Source organism: Festucalex cinctus, chromosome 1 (genome assembly GCF_051991245.1).
Source record: "Festucalex cinctus isolate MCC-2025b chromosome 1, RoL_Fcin_1.0, whole genome shotgun sequence".
Lineage (NCBI taxonomy): Eukaryota > Metazoa > Chordata > Actinopteri > Syngnathiformes > Syngnathidae > Festucalex > Festucalex cinctus.
Window position 1 is genome coordinate 9,685,132 of NC_135411.1, and position 12,264 is coordinate 9,697,395.

At 41.5% G+C, this 12,264-nt stretch overlaps 1 long non-coding RNA gene across 2 annotated transcripts in view; it reads left to right on the top strand.

The window, feature by feature from the left end:
* The first annotated feature begins 1,420 nt into the window (after positions 1-1,420).
* The window catches only part of LOC144014925 (uncharacterized), an 89,553-nt gene continuing 78,709 nt past the window's right edge, over positions 1,421-12,264 (top strand). Inside the window, exon 1 of one of the 2 annotated variants that reach the window (XR_013282649.1) lies at positions 1,421-1,705. This is a non-coding gene — a long non-coding RNA (uncharacterized LOC144014925). The remainder of the gene's footprint in view (positions 1,706-12,264) is intronic. The other variant, XR_013282652.1, reaches the window with a different exon arrangement.

The following is a 12,264-nucleotide window of genomic DNA, read 5'->3' on the forward strand; positions in this document are numbered from 1 at the left end:
CTGAAATGTCACAAAAGCTAAAAGAAGATAAGAGACTCTCAATGGAGCTGGTGAAGTACAAAGGAATGTTTCTCTTTAAACGATTCCAATAAAATAGCTTCATTGTGATTGTAACGTTTACTTTCGTTTTCTATGCCTTTTCCCACTTTACGGTCGTCTGCGGTCTCTCTCACAACTTACTCATAGTTCTTAAAACCCTTAAGAAAAAAAGGTCATTCAGGTTCCTTGATTAACATTTGAGCAATTTAGTGCAATCAAGCAAATGGTTGATTGTTTAAATGAGAATACAGTATTGTCTGTATAATGAATCATATTTGAACACTGAGCTTTTTAGAATCTATGCCAACACGAGCTGGAACAAGAATAAAATAACACCACCCAGCATCCAGACAACAAAATAAAATAAAAAAAATCTCTTTATAGTAATGACACTGCATGCATCTTCAAGTAATTTTGATTTCAGTGTAAATAAACTAGAATTCCCAAACTGTTGTTCACCCTTCCTGCTTTTGTATGGTCAAACAGTAAGACTGAAATAAATACTTTAAAAATAAACCCACAAAGTTCATTTATGAGATTGACAAAGTGCTACAAATCGACATTTGGTCACGGGGGTGATTGAGCCTATCCCAGCCGTCTTCGGGCAGTAGGCGGGGGACACCCTGGACTGGTTGCCAGCCAATCGCAGGGCGCACAGAGACCAACAACCATCCACACTCACAAGCACACCGAGGGACAATTCGTAGTGCCCAATTAACCTGCCATGCATGTGTTTGGAATGTGGGAGGAGACCGGAGTACCCGGAGAAGACCCACGCAGGCACGGGGAGAACATGCAAACTCCACCCAGGAAGGCCGAAGCCTGGACTCGATTTTGCGTCCTCAGTACTGGGAGGCGGACGTGCTAACCACTCATTCACCGTGCCGCCCTATATATAAATATATATATATATATATATATATATATATATATATATATATATATATATATATATATATATATATATATATATATATACACTTCTTTGGTTCTGACACGTTGAAAAAGGACACTAGCAACCTGATAACACCCACAAATAATATTTCAATATGTTTTAATTACTGTAATTGCCGGACTATAAGCTGCAACTTTTTTCTCACGCTTTCAACCCTGCGGCTTATACAATGATGCGGATAATATATGAATTTTTCATCCTGAACCGTAACAAGCATTTGTAGTCATAGAATTAATTCAATTAACACTGGAAGCGAGAGAATATTTGATCTTTTTCTCTTTCTGTGTGGGAGGATTTCCCATCGATAAATTGATTTATTTTCACATTGATATCTTTGGGGATCTATTTTGTACTGTGAAAGAGGCCATCGGCGGAAGGATACATGAAAAGAAGGGGGGAACTTCTGCCATTAAGTTAAAGCGTGCATGTTCAGGCATGTTCTTTTGTTTTTTTTTGCTTGTTTTAGAGCTTAACGAGCCACTTAAAGTTAATTGTTTGATTGACACTAATATTCGAAGAAGACGCGATCAGCTAGCGTGGGGAGGGAGAGAAAGAAAGAGGGGGGACGGTGACGTTCAATGAGGAGCGAACGAGGAGCGCACGTCAACACTGACAATCAAACGGAGCCTAATGTGTTTGACGGAGTTACCCAGTTTGTTTTGGATACAAAAGGCGAGGACTTTGAGGGATTTGTGATTGATCAAAAGCAACGTGAGTACATTGTTATTGCTCTCTACCTTTTTAAAAACTAACGCTAGCATGTGCTAGCGTACGTTTTAGCATACTGCTAATGGCATGCTACCATGTGTAGCGTCGCTGGGAGCTTGGAGGCGCTCCCAGCATGCTTTGTGGCACTGGCGATTGAAAGGGCGTTTGAAATGCAAGTTCTGTGATAATTATTCTGCTAGTTAGTGGTCTAGTTGTTGTATTGGTTTTGGTAGTGCTTTCTAGGTTGTTGTGCTACATGGTGATTTAATTTTGCCGTGACACTGTGATTGTACACGACATGGGGAAGAATGACTTGCCTGCATTCTGCGAGTTGAAAGTGGGTAAGTGAGATCTTATTCTTACAATAATGAAAGTGGTCACTGGTCCTCACCGTCTTTCTTTGTAAATATCTCATTTTCAATGTGGGCACATGCGGCTTATAATAGTCAGGTGCGGCTTATGTATGGACAACATGCTTTTTCCTTTAGAAATCACAGTCTAGCAATTACGGTAACTTCATCTTATAGCAATTACATCCTATAGCAATTACGGTAACTTCATCTTAATGTACACGGGTTTGAAGTTGGCAAAATACAATTCAGGAAATGAAAAGCCATTTCATTTATTCATGTTCATATGTTCCGTCTTGTTTTTTTCCTTCTTTTTCTGTAAAGATTGCTAAAGGTCAGTACACTGTGGAAAGCCTTTAAATCAATTTATTTCTGAATGCATAAATTGAAATGAGTCAGGCCTCGCATAATTAAATGCACGCCGACATGAAGCATGCACCCGCAAAAACTGTGACCGAAAAGTGTGATTTTGCCAGCGTTGGTCTTTGTAGGATGTAAAATTGTGCTGGCGGATCATTTACAGTGTGCGCGAGTGAGATCACTCCTCGCATTCAGATGAGCTTTTGCTGTTTGTTGTGCCTGACAACAAAGAATGGCACTAATGCACTAATGCTGCCCTTGGTGCCATAAAAAGACGGCAATTTATCGCTAGACGCTGACGACAACATTCCTCCTCGATAAGAGGTTCGTTCGTTGACATGAAATGGTCTAAAGTGATGGTTTTCCAACAAACATTTTGAAAAAAGAAATGATGGGAAAATTCTCACAGCAATTTTTTTTTCTACTTTGGCTCTCTGGATTGCTGTTTTGTAATGAAATTATCTGTAGTAGAGTTGGTATTTTCTGGTAGTTTTTCCTGAAACTTAAACCAGATGTCCAGTTTGGTGTTTTAAAAAAAAAAAAAAAAAAAAAAAAAAAAAAAAAAAGTCATGACCCCTGCTTCCAAGTTTGTTTTGAAAAACCCAATAAAGACAATGGCAACATTTGGACACCCTGATATTTATGCACATGATAATCAAGTGAAGTCACCAGAGCTATCTGTCAAAATCGAGACGCAATATGCAGGAATGATTAGTTATGCCTGGCTGAGCTTGCTTAACATTCTCCATCTGCATGCAGCTCAAAGGTACGGAACAAGCCGAGTTGGGGAAAAGGCTGTGTACTGACAAGGTTAAGCTGATGCAGATGCAGTAGAAGCATGCCATGGACGGAGGTCAGCAAGGTCTGGTCACTGGAAAAGCTTCTTTCACCAAAGGGGAACAAAAATGGAGAGAAACAAAAGTGCATACATGCATAATATTGTTAGCGGTGACTTGGTTTGTAGTAGAGGCTTCACAAGAAGCAGAACTTTGGCAGATAGTGAACGATTCTTCTTCTTCTTCTTAAAAAAAAAAAAAAAGGCTTCACGACGCACACAGTTGAAGTTTACTGACAAACTAAACATAAAACAAAGTGAAGTGCATTACTCAGTTTTATGATGGCGGCAAACTGATCCTGGAGATGATTCATCGACTTTCCAATATAATTCATATCCATCCGTTTTGAAGAACGATCATCTGTTCAAGGTTGTGAGGACAAATACCCGGATTGGCCACACCTCATTCAATCACAGAGAAAATCTCGAGACAGGCAAGTGAGTGAACCACAATATTATCAATGACATCTCCAGTACGTATCATTAATATTCTTTCTGTGAAAAGTTCTACGAGACATAATTCAGCCTTTTTGTTTTGTACAAATACGTATTGGGAAGTAGACAAGCTTTTTATTTATTTCCCCCAAACCATTTATTTGGTTGGCAGGCAACCAGACACACTCCAATTGCTAACTGCAGTCTGGGGGGTAGTTAGAGCAAGATATGATGAACTCCTTTCTTTCAACAACCCTGTCATAAATATTTGAATAGAAGTTTTATGTGGAGTTACAGGGCAATGCAGAAATGGATTCACTTTCCTATTCATGGTGTTTTTCAAGATCTTATGGTCGTTGGAACTTGCTATTTTACTTCACGCTGTTTGATTTCTTAATTTCAAACTCCAGATGTATCAATAGTTGGGCAGGGATATTCGATAGGTGTGTAGTGTGTATTGAACATAAAAGTTAGATACAACTAAACTGTACTTGGACAGTCACTAAAGGTACTCGTGATTCATGTAGCACACTTTGCGGATCACCCCCAAGACCAGCTAACCCCGGGTTTTCACCGGATGCGGTTGCGGTGCGGTTGCGGTGCGGTGCGTCTTGACTGCGTGCTCCGGACGGGTCAATTTTTTTGTCAATCCACACCGGCTCCGCACAGCTGCGGTCCGGCAGCTCCGTCGCCGCCCACTTCCCAACGTGTCTCGCGGGACCGCGCGCGCGCGATCATGTGGCATTTCACAACGACAAACATACAGAAAGTCTGTGCTCAACAGAGAAGCAGAAAGAGAGGTGGACTTCTTTTGATTTAACCTTTTCTTCTTCTTCTGCTATGAGATTCCATGCAGCATCCTTTTTTTGGTTGTCCTTATAAAAAGGATGTGCCGTGTCATATATTATTTTGTGGTTTTCCACCTCCAATATAAACCTCTCCTCGTCCATGTTCGCTGGTGTCTAAACCGTGAATGAGCACATGGCCCGGCGACGCCCACGTCACGTTTTGTTGAAAAGCTTGCGAAATAGGAGCTGGCGAGTGTTTTATTCTGAAAGGTAACCGGAAATTTATTTTGAAACTGCCTCGGTCTTCCTGTCCCGCTCGATGTGTTTTGTGCTAGCTTGCCATTTGCCGGAGGCCTACCGCTGCGGCGTCCGGCAAAAATAGAAAATAGGTCTATCCTTGCGGAAGGCTTGCAGCACGCCGCAGCTGAGACGCAGTCGACACGAAACGCACCCGCAAGCGGTGTAAACTGCACCATTCGAATGAATGGAATCTAATTGCTTGCGTCGCCGGACCGCACCGCAACCGCACCGCACCCGCATCCGGTGAAAACCCGGGGTAAGATTGATGCCACGGATGCCCTAAATTACTAGCATTGGAACGCAGTGACTTGGGTTGAGGTTCATGACTTCTGAGGCACCGACTCCTCCGAAGGCCGGTGTGAAAATATGACCCCAAAATAGACGGTTAGCTTATATTTATATTTTGATTTTCATTGACACGTGTTTCAAACAAGGTCAACATTGAATGTTTCAATACAGTCAATATTTTTACAGCTTTCGATTATGCTTCAACAGCATGTGCGATGCCTCTCTTCACTTCCTGTCAATGTACTTCAACAGGAATACACACCTTTATTTGTTTCAATGATAAAATCATTCATATTTAATTTATTTAACGCTTCACATGCAGGGCAAGGGACAGCAAGGGGCGGCACTGCCTCACTTGCCTACGCTGACCTCACGTCCCGTAATTTTGATTGCTACTAGAAGCTCCTTAACTGAAATTATGTTTGGATTTCTAGAATGTAATTTTTTATTTTTTTTGCTATCTGTGAAGTTTAACATGTTGTACTTGACATAACAACTGGAAAAATAGATAAGCGTATTATATTTTTCTTGATTAAGATGTCAAATTATAGTTGTACTAAAACCTGTTTTTAGTGGGTGTATCTTATCTTTGATTATTTTCAAACTTCGCATACCAGGCCAGTGAGATGTCTGAAATGAAGACAGAAGAAGCTGAATTTAATTGGAAATTCCTTATTCTCGTTAAAAGTAATAAAACATTTACAGCTGACTGAAATTGAAAGTCCGCTTTATAGCACTTAACTCATTCACTCCCAGCCATTTTCACAGAAGCAATCCCGTTCGCTCCCAGCTGTTTTACTGGATTTCGACTGATTTTGAAAGGCCCACAGAATATTGTGTTCAATTGCTATAAAAGCATGGAACATATCAAAAGAAAGATTAAAGTCTTTTCTTTCATCAGGAAAAAAAAGTATGTTTCTATCTGTTTCCGTTTTGCAGCAATTAGCATTAGAAGAGAGCTAAGTTTCATCAGTTTTCACAAATCTATTTAAAATTGTAAGTAATTGAGCTTTTCTTCTAGATGGCCCTGGTTGATCTCCTTTGCTCTGCTGCCACCTGCTGGCCGTTTGTGTAATAACTACCATTTCTGCAACCGTTCTTTGCAGTTGAGAGGCTGCATCAAAGCCTTCTGTATGCTCTAGAATAAAAAACAAAAAAACAAAAAAACGTATAAATACGTATTTGGGACACTTAGAGCTTTAAAAAAACGTATTTATACGTTATTGGGATTAAATGAGTTAATGATGCCGGTTGGTCTCTTCTCGTTGAAGACAGGTGGACAAGTTGACTTATTAACCACTCTATATTGAGCACCATATGGTATAGAAAGCTCAGTCCATTAACGATTTAATATTTGATCCTTTACTACTTCTTTTCTTTTGATCACCTTTTTTTTTCAGCATCCCAATTCTCCTCCAATACTGCAAGCTACTTTTGAGAGCTGCTTCATTTCCTGACCTAACATCTACTTGGCTGTCATTCTACATTCATTTTTCATGGGAAATGACACACGGGCTGACCACATACTGCGCACACTCGCTGTGAAAGACGTCACGTGTCCAAAAGCCTTTGGTGCCTAATATGATTTGCTTTATGGTGTAACCGGCTTAAATGGCACACGGAGCATTATGTTGGGATTACGGTGACCAGGGTTGTGGGTTTCTAAGACCCCCGACTGTGAGGAAACTCGTGTTACCTGTCAGGGAGAAGAAGTAAGATGTTCTGTCTTTGGTGTGTCAGGCTGTTGACGTTGATCTTTTACTACCTTCTCTAAGAAAGATGAATCATTTTACTGTCATAAAATGTATAGTTTTGTGCGTTGCAGAGGAATGCTTAATAATGAAGTGGTTTGCATAAATCATCCATCCATCCATCCATTTTCTTAACCGCTTGCTCCTCACAAGGGCCGCGGGGGGTGCTGGAGCCTATCCCAATGGAATGGAATCGAGTTTATTGTCACTGCACATGCACGAGTACAGAACAACAAAATTTAGTTCAGAGACAGAATGGAGAAGCCTGACGGGTCACCAAACGGTGCCCCGATTTTTCTTTGATGAAAAGGTAAACATAAAGGAAGGGTGAAGGTAAAACACAAAAAGGAGGGGCACAACATGGGATTGGGGAAATAATACAGTTGATAATTATTTGATAATACACCTATAACATATGTTACAAGTTGACCTGGACTGACTGTTTCATATTATAGTTTTAAATGCTGATAATCTCCTCATGACTTCACAGTCGGCAGTCGTTTTACTTATTTAAATCACACCAGTTCACATTGTGGCAGCAAATAAAACTCATGATGGTCTGTGCTCCTTTTTTGTACCATTTAATGAATTTATTTTAATTTGGATTTATAGTGGCGGGTACGTGATCCAATTTACAACCAATTACTGTAAAAGATTCCAAAAACAAATTCCAGTCTGAGGGTATCTGACTCCATGATCGTTTTCCTCTCTGCCATGGCCCTTATCTAAATTTGGCCACGTGGGAGGGAATAGTCAAAAGCGGGTCACTGGAACCATGCACTGAACCCAGCCTTCGTCAGCTGGCTTTCACAAAAAGGAAACTAATACAGTAAATGCAAAGATATTGTAGCGCTGCTGTTGGAACGTCTTCATAGCGTCCCTGCAGCCTAGTCAACTCCGGTCCGATTAAACAAATTAGGTTAAATCAAGAACGCAAGCGTGTTTCCTTTTGCTGAGTTGACAGAACTCATTTACAACGGAGGGGAAGTCAATATTAAACACAAGCATGGCAAAAAAAAACCCCAAAAAACTCGCTTCACAGCTTGCATCTTCGCTGTTTGATCTTCAAGGCTGCCTCGTTCTGGCCTCATCAGTCTTTAATGTGGGTTCAGGCTGGATTCCCGGGATTCAATCCCACCATCTTTTTTTTTTTTTAAACAATTTCCCAGCTCACTTAGGTCATGCATGGCAGGAGGCTAAGAGCTACCTTTTCTCATCAACACCTGTGAAGGTGCCCCCGCGCTGAACGTATTTCTCCCGCTGTGCCGAGACAAACCTCAGAGCTTTATTTTCCAACACACCTACGTATGGAAACTAAATTTTTGCCCGTTTGTGTGTTGGCATGTGTTCTGAGAAGATGAAGACAATGAAGAGCAGATACTTGGCGCTTAATACCACTTAAACCAAGGGGAAAATGTGAACCCTTTAGAAGTATTGGATTCGTATTTGTAGCCACTTATGATCAAATCCTGCCTCAAGGTCACCACAAGGGTGCTTATCCTGGTCTGCTTCCCAAGAGTATTTGAATGTGTTAATTATCTCGGCCAAAGGAAAATCACCAGGTAAAAGGTCTTTTTTTTTTGTTTTGTTTTTTTGCTCAATACTTGGTTAGTTTTGTTATTTAGTTACATCAATCATATTTTTTTTCATGTAAATATGAATAAACAACAATTTAATGACTTTAATTAAACATGTTATGTTATAAACGAAGGATGGGAATACAAATCTCGTTCTTTTGACAACCGGTTCCCTGTAATTTGATTGCTTGGAATTGTTTGCTTGGCTGACAATTCGATTTTGATGCCTCTTGCAACAATGACATCGTAATGTCATTCTGGCTCGTTTAGTGTGGGCGAATGATACCTTGGCGAGGGAAAATAATCACAACCGAAGGGATTGAACTACCTGAAGACAATATAAAAAATGTGCAGTACAGCTACAAATACCTCGGAAATCCACAGGCAAATAGTAACCATGCAGCTTGAAGTGCGGCCAAATACCTACGGCGGGTGAGGCAGATCCTGAGTAGTCAGTTGATCGGCAAGAAAAGGATCCAGGCCATTAACATCTACACCTTGCCAGTAATCAACTACCCCACTGGCATAAACCCTGGCCATTGCAAGAGATGGAAGTACTGATATAAAGACAATACTGGTCCTTCACAATACACAGTGAGTTCCACACAAACCGGCAAGAGTTTAGCCGTTGACGACTGAGTGTCATGGGCACTATCCAGGAAGAAACAACAGGCCTGCAAGAATACATTAAGATGTCTCCCAGGAACTCTCTGCTTTGTTAATGCAACAGGAGCCCAGGAAGGAGAAGGAGCCAGATGGACTACCATGGAAAGACAAGCCCCATTGCATGTACCACCAAATAATTGAAGTTGTGGCTGACATTGAACAACATAACAGTGAATGGAAAGGTCTGGACTGAAAGACAGCATGGAGGCTCTACTCATGACAGCATAAGAACATGCCCTAAACACATGATCAATAGAGGTCAGGGTCTACTATGTCAGACAGGACCCCAGGTGCAGGCTGTGCAAAGAGGCCTCAGAGAGTGCAGCATAATATGGCAGGGTCTAACTCTAAGATGTTGTCAGGCAAGGCATAAATGGAGCGGCACAACCAAATAGCAGGAATAGTGCACAGGATGTACCAAATATGGACTGGAGGTCCCAGAATCAAGATGAGACACCTCCGAAGGTGGCTGAGAACAGCCAGAATGCTGTGGTACATACAGATCCAGACTGACAAAATGATGATAGCCAACCAGAAGAACTTGAGAAAACGTAAATGCAAACAGTTAACCTGGCAATAGCCAAATATCCATCTGGTACCTCTCCACAGTAATTTGGACGATGCGACATTCTACACATTTGTTCTAACAAATCACGGCCACGGGTGAAAATTTCGTGTTCGTTCTTGTCGAAGGGGAGAAAAGCACGAACATCTTACCAGGTAGAAATGCACGAAGTGCCTCTCGCTATTCAACAAGGAAATCGTGAGTAATTCTGCGAGAACAGAATTAATTGTGGCGTCCATTCGTCTATGTTAGGTTTGTTTGTTAGCCCCTGCATCGACGCTGGCTTCCTGGTTTTGTCACAGTTGCATATCCCGCCCCCCAACACAATGCCACTCTGTGATTGGTTCGGGAACGGCGGTTATCAGCGGGAGCGGTACAAGATGTAATCTCCGGAGTTTGTGAACTCCTAAATACCGCGAGAATTCATCTTGCGAGAGCAAGGTTAGCAAACAGTGGTGCCAGTAATGATCGGGGCACTGGGGTCACTAACTCTGGGTGCTGGGTGGACGGTACCGGCAGATATCAGGAACATCTCCGTGCCGAAGGGTCCAATACTGGGAAAAGCTATGTAGAATCCTTAAGCTCCCAGACCTCTGGTAGAGGACTCAAGTGGACCAGTGTTTTTAATAGGATTTTTCTGTCTTATCCGAATCTTGCAAATGTTGGCCCTCATGTCACTAACCTGTAAAGAAATGAAACCTCTTAAAATGCAAATTCTAGTCAAGTAAAGCAAAAATCAAAGTCGAGTTTCTACAGATGACAAATGAACAAGGTTGGAAAGATTATGAAGATTGTTTCTTCTAGGTGTTTGCATGATTGAAGAACCACAAACCAATCGTGCATCATTGTTCTATCTGCTCCCTGGCTGCGATTCACCAAGGCCTAATCGAGGATGGCAAGATTGCAGCCTGTCCTTTATAGTGGAGTTCATAATGTGTATGTGTGTGTGTCTCCTGTATGCAAGGAAGGGCGGGAGTCAATGAACAAGAAAAGCCGACTCCAAGAAGACCATCTTGCACCCGTGCCAACTGAGTAATCATGTGGAATGTCACTACAAATGGGCTTCATTTGTAAACCGCAACACACTAACGACGCATTCAATAATTCGACTGTGTCCATCCTGTGTATGAGGTATATTTTTCCGTTAAACGACGGCTCGTTTGTGGGAGAAGCAGCCATCAGGATTTGGATGAGGGATGCGCTGCGTGCCTTTCCGCCATTTCCCTGGCTTTGCTTTTTGGAGTCTCTTAATCCCTTGGCAAACTGTGATGAGACTGCAACTCCCTGGGAGTGCTAACAGCACATCAATAATACATCCAGTCCAGCTGCATCCGTCCAAACACTACAGACACACACACACACACACACAATCCCCGGTGTCACTCTTAACACACACATGCATATACCCTTTCCATTCTCCCCCAGACTCTGTGCTGTCACTGTCATAAAAGCCTCACATTATTTATTCATGGCAGACCCAAAATATGAGCTAAAACTGCGCAGAAAAGATGTGACACCTGGGGTATTTTCAAAAGGCTGCTGTATCATCCCGCAACAGACGGATTGCTTAGTGGAAAAGAAAGGTGACAAGTGTCGCGGAGGCTTCGGCTCTGGCAGCGGGTGCCCTCTGCGCTTGCATTCGGATATAGTCGAGGTGGCGGCTCCCCTTTCCTTTGGGTGCTGGAAAAATGTCAAGGATGCAAAACAAGTGTGCATCTCCACTATTGATTCTTTGTGTAAAATATTCGAGGAGGAGGAGATAAAGCGAGCAAAAATATTTGCTCTATCAATAATACTATGACAACTACGACACAGGAAAAGACTTGCAGTATTGATAATAAATAAAGGATGACATGCGTTGGGTATGCTAGCTTGTTCTTTTCTTACTCCATCTTCTACATTGAGGGCCCTATTTTAGTGCCCAGCACGCCTAGCTCAAAGTGCAGTCAAATTGTGCGCATGGGTGGTGTTTTCGAGGGATAGACCGATTATCGGCCTGGCCGATTAACGGTGCCCATATATTTGACAGATTTTTTTAGGAATCTGAAGGCCGATAAAGCTGGTATCCCACCGAGCGGTGAATGCTTGCGGACGTAGCAAATTTAGGGTTATCATCGGGATTTGTAAGATAGTCACAGACAGTTTTTACATGTCGAAAAGACATTTCAAACAAATTCAGGCAATTTTTCACCGTCTCCGAAGATCTTTTGAAATGTTTTACGAACCTTGACGAAAACCTCAAATTAGCTACATTAGCGTGCATTTTTCACTCGGGGAACTTTCATATATGGATTTATTTAAATTTTCTACTTCATAAAATAAAATAAATTAAAATGGACACTGACACTGCACTACACTTTTTATTTTTAAAAATAAAAAAATAAAATTAAATTATGTTGAAACTTTGGAATACGACTTACAGTAGAAATCTTTAGGCAACTATTTACCTGTTTAGTTTTTAATTTAGCCAAACACATGCTTCTTCTGAGGACAGAAAGGATAGTCTGGAGCCCTTACACGTCTGGAGTGCCGAATCTGTCTGCCTGTGCCTCCATTTAAAAATTCTTTTACACCACCTGTACCATCATTTAGACCTGTTTTTTGCAAGTCTACTTTTGGTCACCAAACTGTCAAATGCTTCACAGGT